At 42.5% G+C, this 14,176-nt stretch overlaps 1 protein-coding gene across 1 annotated transcript in view; it reads left to right on the top strand.

Moving 5' to 3' along the window:
* Positions 1 to 14,176, top strand: part of LOC119800707 (serine/threonine-protein kinase TNNI3K) — a 227,596-nt gene that overhangs the window by 102,795 nt on the left and 110,625 nt on the right. The gene's annotated exons all lie outside the window — the stretch shown is intronic.

Below are 14,176 nucleotides of genomic sequence, written 5' to 3'. Positions count from 1 at the left end.
TCTCTAGCGTCTATCTGAAAACATACTAGACATAGATCGTACCCTGGGCTGTTTGCCCCTAACTGACCCTTGTCTACCCCTAGTGCATCCTCCAGGAATGTCATACCAAGGATGTATGTCCCTCATGCTGATGCAGATCTTGGGTTAGCACCCCCTGGTTAAAATCCCTCCAGACTCCAGTGCATTCCCTATTGGATAGGAGGTTCTCTGTCAGGGCAGGCATTGTGCATGTTGTACTGTTCTATCCCTAGGCCCTTAGTAAGCATTCAGTTAATATTCATTCCATGCAAGAAGGAATTAATTATAAAAAATCAAGGGTCGTAGCCACTAATGTGACAAATGCAGTGTTTCACATCCTATCTAGCTAAGTGTTCCTAACTTTGAGGGTATTTTAAAACAGAAAATGGATGAAAGGCTTAAGGAGATTTACAAAATGACTAAGGCAATAAATCTTATGCCTGGCTAAGTTTGTTACTCATGTTGTATAGTTAAACATTCCAAAACACAGGTATAAATTGATACTTCATCCCAATTAACCAGAACAAACATGAAAGAATAACAGAACAATGTGCTCAACAATTTGCCTCACCATGTGGGCTTCACTTTCCAGTCAGAACAACCATAAGAAAGTCATTCTCACTCAGTACAAACATGTTATTTCATGATAAGAAAGTTATTCTTTTGCTTAATTACTATTGATACTGTATAAATCACTAGCTTGGATATTTTGTGTTAAGGATAACTATATGCCTATTAGTCACTAATCTACCCCCCCAAAGTTTGAATAGAGAAAACAGTGAGAAACAAAGGAAAAATAATTAGTAGTTCCACTGATCTGATTTTCTGATGTTTCTCGGGTGAAAAGTTAGTCACACAAACTTATTGTGTAGTATGGACATGGCTCAAGGCTATCTGTTAGTTCATAAGCCAGAGACAAGCCCTGAAACCCTGGTGGTTTCCAGTCCATGCTGACCGTGTAGACTTGAGTCGGCACTTGCTTTTCCTAAGTCGATTGATTTTTTTCCTTCTCATAGGCAGCATACTTATTTCCTAACCTGCAGCATTTCTATGCCTGACTAGAATATTTTTGCATGTGATTAATGTTTTCATTTGACTTTCAATGAGGTCTCAAAACAGTGTGCCTTGTCACAGTCAAATTATTTAAATATCCCTGTGAAAAGGGTGTGGGAACCCAAATCAGATTCGTGTGAACCTGCAGAAACAGTGGCAGGCAATGCTTCCTGCACGTGTTAGGTTTTTACATCTAAATTAATCATTCCAGAGTGTTTCTTTTGGTGATGCTTGGTTTATTACGTAAAGGGATTATTTGAATGTCTTTAATAGAAAAGTTTTAATATTTTTTTACTAAAAAGTAACTCTTCAAGAATCATTTTTGTTTCTTTATAAAATATCCTTGTGGTTTCAAAAGCAATCATGTATGATGCTTTCTGAACACAGATAAAAGTATTCATTTTCTCAGTCCCTCTTCTCTCTTCCAAATTAACCAGAATCATCTAAATTATATATTCAAGTATGGCCATAATTCTATTACTAAATTTTACTTCTGACATTAAAACAAAAATTATATACAATAAAATACATAATGCATATATGCATATATGTAGAGATATACGCAGACACATATATACATTGCACATACCGACAGACATGTATGCACTCACACACATACACCCATGTGCACATATGCACGCATGTATGTGTGTTGAAGTCTTGGAGAATCAATCCAAGATAGCATATGATAAGCAAGCATTCAGACACTCTGCTGCATCCACAGCCGCAGTGAAGTTTGCAGAGCTGCAGATTAACCTATCATAGACAAGATTAATGGTTTTCTGGGGCTGAAGGCTGAGAACTGGATGAATGGTAAGAAGGTCAAGGACTAGTTCTGGGCTGGAGATGGTGCCATCTATCTTGAGACCATAATTTTAATAGTTCCATGAGATTATATACCTGTTTAAATTCATCAAATTATAGCCTTTAAATAGATGGAGTCCCTCCTTCTCACATGAGTAAAAGAGAAGTTGTCTAATGTAGGTACAGAATAGAGGAGCAAACTCTCTGCAATAGGATATGCAAAGTTAGAGGAATCAAAACTGTCCCAGTCATAAACAAAACATATTTGACCTTTTCATGGCCTTAATAGGTCATGACTCAGGTCAAGGTAGCTGTCTGATAATCTGAGTGTTCGGTGTCAAGACTGTGGGCAAGAACAGGAAGGGAGATTGAGTACTTCCTTGAAAATGCATTTGCCCTCTGTCCACTTTCTCCAGTTCTCATATGATGTCGGGCTGTTTAGTGCCAGCTTCTACTGTATATATTATGCAAATATATACATTGACCAACAAAAAGGCGTAAAATGTCTATGCCCCACTACAAAACTAGTGGGTTAAAGATATGTGACCACATCACTGTTGCTGCAAAGTAACTATAACATCTGAGAAGGGACCGAGGGGTCTCCAGAGCATTTGAGTCACCAAGTGTGTGATGGTCCGCGTGCTGCGCTAAATCGGCTAAGGAGATTTCCCTTGTCAGAGAACACCGATGAGAGGAAACACATGCAAGCTCTAATCAAAACCGATGCAGCAGAGAGTTCAGAACCTGGATCACAGAAGTAAGACAGACAGACAGACAATAGAACTCAGGTGCAAGAAACACCTCAGAAAGTGAACGGGGGCAGTGCACAGTAATCCCTGGGAGAATACTTCCATTTTCACCCTGATCCCTAACATCTGTTTAACCCAGATTCAGAGAGTATGCTGGGACAATTCCAAGTTAATCCATGGATGGAATTAAGATGCAAAATAAATGCAATGAGGGCAGAGAGAAGATGGCCCAGCGGATAAAGCGTTTGCCATGAGTGCCTGAGGATCTGAGTTCAGTCCCTAGAACCAGGTAAAAAAGACGGGTGTGTGTACATACACTGTAATCCCATAGCTGGAGAGTCAGAAAAGTAGATCTGTGAGACTCACCGGTCAGCCAGGCTAGCCTACTTGGCTAGTGCAGTGAGTTGTCTAAAAACAAACAAACAAACAAAACAAAACAAGAACAAAAAAATGCACATAGCTCCTGAAGAAGCCCATGGTGTAGAGAAACATGTTTGCTTGCATATTTACTCAGAATATACTGCATGGCAGCTCCTCCATTGCCACTGCAAACACTGAGGATGGAAAACAGGTCTTGTTTCTATGGGGAGTTACAGTCTTAAGAGGACCGACAATTTTAACAAAGATCGTGCTGAAGTGTTGTAGAAAACAGGTTAACTTGAGCAAATATGGAGTCTCTAGTGCTGTTACACATGACACATGAGTCAGGACTGCCAAAAGCTGGTGCCAGTGCAGACAGAGAAGTCAACAGATTTGGTATGTTTTCCAGATAGACTCCATCAGGTTGCTGGTGGGCGCATATAGATGATTCTGGAGAAATAAGATTTCAGCCGATGAAGACAGCATTGGTGTGGTGTTAGTTGGGAAAAAATTTTGAAAAAACCTGGAGGTCTTCTATAGCTGCTTTTAACTTGAAGTTCCTGATATTTGAGATGAAACCTCAAGAAGACTGTTTGATGGAAATCTTCAGCACAGGGTATCACCTCATGTATGAGAGTCTCAGCAAAGTGACGGTTTCATAACCTGTGGAGTGAAGGAGATAGTAGTGAGAGAAGACCTAATATAGGAGTTAGCACTGTCAGAGAGACCAGGAAGACCTGGAAAGAGGTATGAAGAAAAGGATGGGGAAACAGTGTCTAGGGAGCTGAGAAAAGTATACTTTAATTCATAAAGAGCTACTCACTATGCTAAAAACAATGGAGAACTTGAATGCAATGAAGACAAAAGAAGCATCCACTGTACCTGTGAAGATAAGAAATCACTACACAACTCCCTTAGAAGGTCCCAGTAAATGGTTGGAAACTCTCATGGTCAGCGTTATCACTTAGAAAGTGCCTATCAGCGTCCATCTGCTTAAATGCTTTATACTACTTGGAACTAAAACCCATGCAGTACAGTTTTCCATTTGACTTCTGAAGGAACAGCCACCTTCACATCCATCTGCTGTAGAGTTGCTAGGTGACTGGCTGTGCTGGTGTTGGAATGTAGTCAAGCCAACGGCAGCTTTGGGGTGCTTACGAGCGTCACTGATATTGGAATGTAGTCAACATTTGGGGTGCTTATGAGCATCACTGCACTGCTACTGCTTTCCAGCCCAACCCAAGAATGTTGGTAAGTAGATCAGAGTATCTTTCAAGCAAAATGTTTGAGGGACGCTTGAAGTCTTAGGCAACCGAGAAATGAGGGTACGGGTGGAATGCTGCATTTGGGGAAGGGCTATGCAAGGCACGGGTGCTGGATCCTGTGTTGCTAGTGAACTACACGGTAGAGAAGAAATTGAATCTGCAGGATGGGACTCAACCCAGCATGCAATGTCCTTGCAGTTAGACTGGGAGCTGTCTGAGGGAAGGCGTTGAATAACAGTGAACTGCTTAGACCCAGGACCTGATGGCACATCCTCATTGCTGAGCACCTGGTTGCTCTCAGATCAGTAGAACGTGCATCCTCAAAGCCCTCAGGCTATTTCGCACCTAACAGGTCTGTTCTGAAAGATACATCCATCTTTGCTGCTTCAGTTTCTTGCTGGAATGGACACTTTACAAGCGAGGACAATCCCCCCTCTCTGATTAACTCACTCACATGCATTCCTGCCTTCCACACTCCTTCAACAACAGCCTTCTTCATCTCGATTTCCTGAGACATCCAAATAAATGTGAGTTGATCTAATGACCTGGTGCCACTTCAGATGCATGATTTTCACCTTTTGTTGTCTTTTTTTTTTTAAACAAATGGCAGGATTGCAGAGGAACTTATTTAATATTTAATTTCAGACTTTAATTTTGCAAAACTTGGAAGTATGAATACAGTCTATGTAGTATACAATTGTCTTCTGGAACTAAATAGACTGATAGCAGCTAGAGTTTGGGGGGCACGCTGTGCTGAGACACAGACCTCTCCTAGCCATTTCCCTGTGTTCCGCTGGGTACTGTGAAGACACAGAGCACAGTCCTCACAGACAGTAAATAAACAGTTGCACAGCTCCCTTCACACCCATCCCCAGCAAACAATGTGCAGCGGGGAGTGTAGCCACAGGTGAGAGGAACTGGGCCCTGGCTTCTTATTTCCTTTATTCTCATAATTGCAAGGCGATTTTCTTCCATTACACTGGAGTTGATATCGGGGGTAATTAAAACCGCAGGGAAAGGAAGGAACAATGGGTTAGATGGGCATAGAGAGAGAGAAAAAGGCTTTGAGTTGTTGACAAGCTTTGCCTCTGAATCAAGAGAGCTGAATTTTTATTGCAAAAAAAAAAAAGCAATGACACAGACCAGACTCGCTGTCTGCGTCAACACGGAAATGGAAAGGAAGCGACTTCGCATGCGGTGATGGGGAAGGAGCCACCTGCGCTCATACAGAGAACAGCTGCTACAGGAGCAGCCCACGAGTCACCTGGAAATGGGATCTTTTGTGGCAGGTCATGTCTAAGCCGAGAAGCTAAAACAAGTAAACCGAAACATTTTTACAAAGGGTACATATCTACTTCTTTTAAAATAATGGGTACTAGGAGCAATAAAAACTGATTTATTAGCTGGGCAGTGGTGGCACACACCTTTAATCCCAACACTCTGGAGGCAGAGATAGGTGGATCTCTGTGAGTTCGAGGCCAGCCTGGTCTACAAGAGCTAGTTACAGGACAGGCTCAAAAGCTACAAAGAAACCCTGTCTTGAAAAACCAAAAGGGAAAAACAAAAACACTGATTTTTTTTATCAGTATTAGATACTTTTCTATTGCTGTGATACTATACCAAGGGAGCTTATATGAGGAAGGGTTTGTTTGCATGTGTAGTTCAAGAAGTACACATCCACCACGATAACAAAGCATGGAAGCCAGGGTCAGACATGATAAGCAGGAAACTCGGAGCAGACTCTTCAAACACAAGCAGAAGAGCAGAGAGGCTGAAACAAAGTGGTGGGAAGTTTAAACCTTCCAAAGCCACCTCCAGTGACACACTTCCTCAGCAAATCGAGCCTCTTAGGCCTTCCCAAAGAGCGTCACCAACAGGGAGCTAAGTGTTCAAATTCCCGAGCGCAGGGCAAGGACTCTGATTCAAACCATCAAAGACCTGTCTGATCAGGCTGTACTATAGTCCACGAAGCAGTCCATGGCCAAACGTGACCTTTAGTCAAATGGTGATAATTGATGGGGTCATGGAACTTGAGACAAAGTTTTTTGTTGTTGTTGTTGTTTTGTTTTGTTTTTTTAAGCTCATGGGAAAACTTACATGAAATCTGCTGGCAGGGTGAGCTGCTTCCTCTCTGAGTTCAGCTAACTGCTTCAGAGTCTACGATCTAAGTTCAGGGCACAGATGCTCAGGGCATACATCACGTTAAGTTACAGTGATAGGTGGAGGCCACGTCTCCTGCGTGTGGATCCCCAGTTTTTCAGCACTTGTTATCAGAGGCCGCCCTTTCTATGGTGAACACCTCTGGTGAGAGTCGGCTGACTGTAGAAACATGAGTTTATTCCTACAGACTTCGTTCCATCCCCCTGGTCCACATGTCTGTTTTGATGCCAGTGCCATGTTTTTCGGACTGTTGTGATTCTGTAATATGCACTGAAATTAAGTATTTTAATGCCTCCACCTTTATGCTTTCAGCTTAAGATTTCTTTGGCCATTAAATATAGCACTATATGAATGTTAGATTGGTTATATAGTTTGGTGAAGGATGTCATTCATTTCTTGACAGGGATGTCATTGAGTTTTTAAATTGATTTGTGTGTTTTGCCACTAGTTCTTCCAAGCCAAGCCATAGATCTCTCCACATGGTCGTCTTTCCCAGTGTCGTTCACAAGTTGCCACAGAAAACCCTTCACTTTCTTTCTTAGGTTTATTCATTGGGGTTGATATTTTTTAGCTCTGTCTTTTTTCCTTGGAGGGTTCATTATTGGAGTCCAGAAAAGCTACTAATATCTTATGTATCAAATTTGTGTACTGCTGCTTTACTGAGCTCATGAGATCTAGTTATCTTTCCTGGGATCCTTAAGTTTTCCTGTTCATAGAATCATTTCATTCGCAAACAATGGTAATTTGATGTTCTTTCTTGCTATTTATATTTCATTTATTTGTTTCATTGCATGTTATTCCTCTTTTTAAACTTTCTGTGCAATGCTGAGGAGGAGTGGGGGCTGGGGAACTCGTATCTCATCCCTGACCATGCAAAAACTATATGCATGCCTTTTCCATCACATAGTGCATTGGTTGCACATTCTCATGAGTGGCCCTTTCTTGGATAGCCATTATTGATAACGGTACAGCAGCAGGCCTTCAGAAAACTAAAGATAGGCCTACCTCTTGGTCCAGGACCCTTACTTCTAGGTATATAAGCAGGAGAAATCAAATGAGATGCTAAGGACATCTAAGTATCCACATGTCCATTACAGCATTATTCCAAAGAACTGAACTATGGAATCAGTCCAGCTGCCAATCAACAGATGAGTAAAGACAGCAAGGCAGGCACACAACAGTGCATGCTACAGTCATAAAAAAGCAATACAGGTAGAACTGGAAGCCATCATGTGGAATGAAACAAACCAAATACAAGAAGACAAGACTAGCTCTGCTCTCTGTCTCAACATATGGAAGCCAAAAATAATCTACAAGAGAAGGAGAGACTACTAGAGACTAGGCATGGAAATGGCAGTTGGATATGGTCAGTGTCCAGTGTTCATGTATGGAAATATCACGCTTAACCTCATTAGTTTCTGCATTGGTACATGGTAATAAAGATTTTACATCTCATGTCAATAGGTAGACCCAATAGGACCCTTGTTTGTTTCCTGTATCCCATCTGTGGTTTTCTATGGTAGATAGCCTAACACTACAGAGTTTTCATTTGCTGAAATTAATCTTTAGATTACTCTTGCCCTGATTTGAATCATCATTGTTTAGCAGGGGCCTTCCCACATCAGGTTCCCCACAACTGTACACTGAATGAAAATCAAGCACAAAAGAAACTTTCAAAGGCAGCTCAATCAATAAGTACTTACTGGATACAGATGGAGATTCAGATGTCTAGATGAGCAATAGCAAATGAGAGTTTCTTTAGTATTAAAGTCTGTGATGGTATTTCGTTTGTGCTATAACAAATAAAGCTTGCCTGACGATCAGAGTGCAGAGCTAAAGCCACTAGTTATCCGTAGAGGCCAGGCCGTGGTAGCTCACACCTTTAATCCCAGCATTAAGGAGTCACATGCCTTTAATCCCAGCACTAGGGCGATAGAGACAGGAAGGTATAAGGCTGGGTGAAGAGAGGACTATAAGGTGGGAGGAGACAGGAGCTCACCATATTCAGTTAGAGGACTAGTAGAGATAGTAGAGATGCCCCATTCAGTCTAAGGATTTGGTAGAGGTAAAATATCTCTCTAGTGGCTGGTTCCTTTACTTCTCTGATCTTTCAGTATTAACCCCAGTATTGGAATCTGGGTTTTTATTATTAAGATCAATTAAAAATCATACTACAAAAATCCTCAGTAAAGCGTCCATCAGTAAGAGGGAACAGATGCAAATTGTTAAAATTCAATAAATAATTCTACTATATGCTTTCTTATAGTATTGTTCCACATATTTGAAAAAAGAAGAGCATAAATATGCATAGCTCATATCTATCTAATGTGCAATCTGGAAAAAGCCGAACGTGAGTCCAGATTGAGTAGTCAGATGCACTTCTGAAGCTGTAAATGGCAGAAATTCACTCAGAGAAGTTTAAGCAAAACAAGAAATAGTTTCCATTTAACGTGGCTCAGAAATGCAGAAGCAAATGTTGTGGGAGCACAACAAGACCTAGAATTCCAAATGTCACCATGGAGACTGCTGTCAACTCTCAGCTTTCTTGTCTTACCTCTTTCCGGTCATTGGCTTTGTCCCCAGGTCCTAGCATGCAACTGATCTTTCGGTAGAACCAGGTCTTCTGTCTATACATAACAGCACATGCCACACAGCTGGCTGAGCTGTGTGCATACTCATTCCTAACTCATTCCTGAGAGACAGAAAATCATGAAGTTATGAACATTCAGACAATCTTAGTTCTGCCGAGAGGAGGGGAGATACCCAAGGAAAACTAAAAATCTATACTTTCATGCTAAACAAAAGAAAACAAAAACAAGCAAACAAAAACAGCTATCCAAATGTGCAGCCCAAGCAGTAACTCCAGCAGCCCCCGAGGGATTGTGGCAGGTGGATTGGAAATCACTCCAGGAAAAATTGTAGAATGACAGAGATATTTCCTGGGCATAGTGCGTTATTCACAGATCAGTAAGAATCTCTTATGCTCTGTGGAAGGAGATTCCATTCTGATTAAGACAGGGGACTTGTCCATAAGGAGCCATGAATCTACAGGAAGACAAAATTGGCTTGCAATAAACTGAGCATAGGGAAGAAATAGAAGACATAACAGACTTCACACAGAGAGTGGGGAGTGGTTCATAGGCACATGGTGTGGCCGGTGGGACTTCAAGAAATAAGAATGCATGGCTAGAAAACTAAAGCTGACTAAAGTGACTAAACTAGACTTATCCAACTACATGGTAGAACACATAGACAGTCCCTGCTGAGCTAGGCGGAAGGCACAGGAGGGCAGGAGACACCACAGGCTTCAGCACTGCTGGGCTGAGGGAGGCTGGAGTTTGGAGCAGTGTGGGAATTTATATGAGATCCTCACTGACATCCCAGACCACTCAGGTGAATGCTCCCATGCTCCACAAAAGGAGAAGAGTTGATTAAAAGGTAGGGTGGACTCACTAATGCCTTCTGGTGAGAGAAAGAGTGGGAAAAAACTCAGCTCATTGCAGGAACATCTCAGGGAGCCCAGGACTGGACCCTTTCAATCTCCTAATGTAAGAAAAGGAAGGGTGAGATGGTCCCAGGGATTTTAATGCCTAAGAGGGTCTCAGAGGAGGTGACTTTGCTATCTCCTAGCTAACAGAAGTCAAAGGAATTAGGAAGTTCGAGAGTTCTAAACTCCAGGCAGTTGATAAATGTAATACTGAAAAGCAGAGTTTACGTTTATTTGTTGGTTTTGATCCTTGGCTCTCCACCTCAGCCCACTGTTCCTCTCAGGGGAGCTGGTGCTTTCACAGCTCCGTTTGTGGAAAGGTGTGTGCCTGTCTGGCTTGGATGCAAAGGAAAATACATATAAACAGCTCCCCAATTGTTTGGGGACACCCACCATTCAGCCAGAGGGAAGCCAAACATTGTGCACTCTAGACAAACACCTTGGAAAAGAGCAGCTAATGAGTTCCAGAGGGGGGATAGTCTCAGACTGCTGCCCTCGTTTTCACAAAGGTTCCAGAGTGTCAACTGCCCAAATACAGTCCTCTTATCAGGAGGTTGAAAGGTAACAACAGTTAACCCAGAGGAAGCGGCTAAGTATGCTATAGGACAGGAATCATCTTTCCCATATGAAATCCAACAATAAAGGTTTATGCAAGTACCTTGAGCCCTTCTGATGCAGTTTTTGTAGTAAATTCTTCAGCAGGAGCCTTTGCTACAGCCAGGCTTCTGTTCATACACAGGCACCTCATGCAATGTTACCCCATTCTTATCATTTCTACCGTAGATGGTACCATAAAATGCATCCGAGGTTTAGGTGTGGATTAAGCAATAAACAATAAACTTCAATTTTAATCACTCAAAGTGCTCACCCTTCATATTCTATGACTTAATTCTTTGTTTGTAAGAACTAAATTTGCCCAACCATAAAGAATTCTCCAAGTATAGCTCATGAAGACGGCATGGAATCAAATGATCCAACTCCCTGGATCAGCAAGCTCTGGTCAGGACTCTCACATTTCCAAGTAGATTCATATCCAAAACCTGCTTAGTATATTTCCTTCCAGAGGAAGGTGCTCCCAACAACTATCTGAAGTGGGACTCACAGGCACAGTTAAAACCATCGTAACCTGACAACACTAACTTCGGGTTCAATTCTGTATGGCAACAAACTGGGTTAGACCTCGTTCTGAATCTTCCTGATGCTGGAATAACATTTGCTTCTCTTCTGCACAGCTGCCAAATTTTGAGCATCTCATTACTATCTTAATTAGACACCATGACATAAAGTGGCCTTCAAGTCATTCGATCCACAGATTCAAACAAGTGGCAGGTTATTACAGGGTGGGGTACTGTGCTAGCTGTGGGCGCCACACACCCATGCACACGAGGTGAGAGTAAATCAGTGGGCCAACCTTTGCAAGGTTTTCATTCCCACGTGGATCCCTGGAAGCACACAGCACACACGCACTCTGGGAATGGTGCCCCTCCTTGAGCCCTCTAGTACTCAGCCAGTGAGAAGCATCATTGAAAGACTTGGCTGAGCTCCATGCTCATCACAGTCCCATGGATAATGAAGAGTAGTCGGTTTTTAAGCTCTATCCCTCGTGCTGTGGGCTGCCTGTGTTCTCTGCTCATTACCGTATGGTGAGGAACAGAATCTTCCCCTGTCTTCTTTATGTCCTTTCTATTTAGTAATGTGCGTCTGTTAAAAGTCTGGCTCCCTCCCCAATGTCATTCCACTCGAGCTACACTGACTTCTTTGGGCTTCGGACGTTAGGGAATAGACAGAGAAATTGAGAAAGACTGCATGTCTCGCCTAAGAAGAAGGCAGTGAAGAACCCGGCTCCCTTCCCTTGGCTGAGCTTATATCAGGATCCATACTTCTAATGGCCAGGATAGCTATGCAGACTCACTGCTGCAGGAAGCAGTAGCCGAATGCTGCAGAATGCTACAGAAGTACTTGCCTGTAGCTTCTGGGGTTGTTCTACTTCTCCATGCATGTGCGGCTATGCGTGGCTTCATAGCTTAACGTTCTCTTCATCCTTTGGTTATTGTGCATAATTAGCAAGGCCGATATACATGCATCTGTCTTTAAATCTTTAGGGTGATATCCTAGTTGTCTTTAACTGTCAGCTTGACATGCCTACGGTCACCTGAGAAGGGAGTCTCAATTGCCCAGATCAAATTATCCCTTGGGGATATTCATGGGAGATTATTCTAACCGTTAAAAGATGTGAAGGTCTCAGCCCACTCTGGGTGGCAACACACCCCCTTCCCAGGAAGGAACCGTGGGGTGGCTAAATCGCCAGCTGAGCTTGAGCCTGGAGGCAAGGCGGTAAAGAGGATTTCTTACGGTTTCTGTCGCCCTGACTTTCCTGGAGGATGGACCATGACCTGGATGTGTAAACCAAATTACTCCTTCCCTCCCTAAGTGAGAAGCAGCAGAGTCAGGGTCTAGTGGGAGCCACCTGGTCACTGGGTGACCTTCGTAAAGGACTAAGTAATTCCTTTTATGTCCTCTCTGCTCACCTACTAGGTGTGTTTCTCTGACGCTTTTGGTCATTATCTGCTGCCCCATAAGAACTAATCCAAGTTAGTCACAATGCTGCCTTTGAACCTCTGGAACTGTGAGCTAAATCAACCTTTTCCCTTTCTATTTAGTTGCTGCATGTATTTCACGATAGTCACATGAAGCTAGCTGGCACGTTCATTCCCCCTCTCACTCCCACCTGGGAAAGCCCTTATTCCTAGGAGTGTTCTCTCTACAGTGTGCAGGGACTGCAGCTCAGTGCTGACAAAGCACTTTGAAACCCTCTCATGCCTATGAGATCTCTGGCTTTTCTGGCAAATATCTTCTGCTTCAAGCTCTTGTTTGGCGATTGCACTGAACCCAACTGGTATATCTAGAATGAGACTGGCTTAAACATTAGTATACCTAGTCACATCTATGCAAACTTTGTGTCTCTGGTTTTTGTTTGTTTTTGTGTTTCCAGTGTTTAATGGACATTTTCAAAGGTTTTAGTTAAGGTGCAGATATCTTTGGAAAGTTGACCTGCCTACCAAGACAAACCATTTCTGAGTGGCCATTCGGTCACTGCCACCTGCCAGAGTCATTGCAGAATCTCTGCTTCTGCTCTGGATTGCAAACTAGCCCTCAACACAACATACATTAGACTCTCTCAGGCTCCTCTCTCTCCCTTTACTGGAGGTAGACCTGGGTGGGAACACAGTTCTGTCAAAGCCTTCCAGTAATAAAACAATTGTCAATCTGAGCTGATTTTGAGCTAATGACAGCTCAAGATTATCACATATATTGGATAGCATAATATTCCAAGAAAGCCGTGGATGGAGGAGATCAGATAGCTGGAGGATGTACCGATAGTGCTGCCCTACCTCTCTCCTTCCCACTGGAACTGAGCACTCTGTGCAGATAATGTAACCTTTACTGACATGGAGAATGTGTCATGGGCTTCTGGCACACACACTCAAACCTTGGAAGATATAGCTGTATGGGATTTTTTTTGTTGAAACATTTTGACGACTCTGTTATGTCAGATAGTTAATGTCATTGGATGGATGGAAATATGAATTAGGCACCTATTCTATAAAATGAATCATTTTGACAAACATTAAGGACAATTCAAGTAGCATTATATTTCCCAAATTTTTCCTCAGGGTCCCAATGGGGACAATATAATTAAAACTTCACAATCCTGTTTGCAATGTAGCTGCAACATTGGTTGCTGTGTATATATAAAACTAGAAATTTGAGTGAATCTGGGCTGTGCCGTTCTCTCTCCTCCAGAGTTACATGTGTTCTTCACTTAAGGGACTTGATCTGCATGTTTATTTTCCTTTTATGTTATGGGAAAAAGGACTGGATGAACAGGTCATAATTTATGCCAATTTAGGACAATCCAACAAGGCAAAGTCTATGCTCTTTTTTGATAGACATTAGTCTTTTGCTGTTCTCTCCTTTTAATTTCTAGTGAGGAACAGGCTTTCTCTCTCAAAGCCTATACCATGTGGTATCAAAAACAGGGGAAAACACTTAGGGTGGCAGAGGATATGAAGATCTCTGTACTCAGAGCAAAACAGCATTGCCCTCTGAGGACAGGGTACATCCATCGGGAGATGGTGTTCTCTAGCACGCAGCAGCCCCCAAAGCCTGGCTTCCAGACAGCAGGAGACCCCAGTCTACAGCCTCCTTCCCCTATGCCTCCTGTGGGCCTTCTTCACATAATGTTAGGAGACATTACTTGTGATGCCTTAACAGGTACA

This window comes from Arvicola amphibius, chromosome 14, assembly GCF_903992535.2.
Source record: "Arvicola amphibius chromosome 14, mArvAmp1.2, whole genome shotgun sequence".
NCBI lineage: Eukaryota > Metazoa > Chordata > Mammalia > Rodentia > Cricetidae > Arvicola > Arvicola amphibius.
This window is presented reverse-complemented; position numbering and strand designations above follow the sequence as displayed.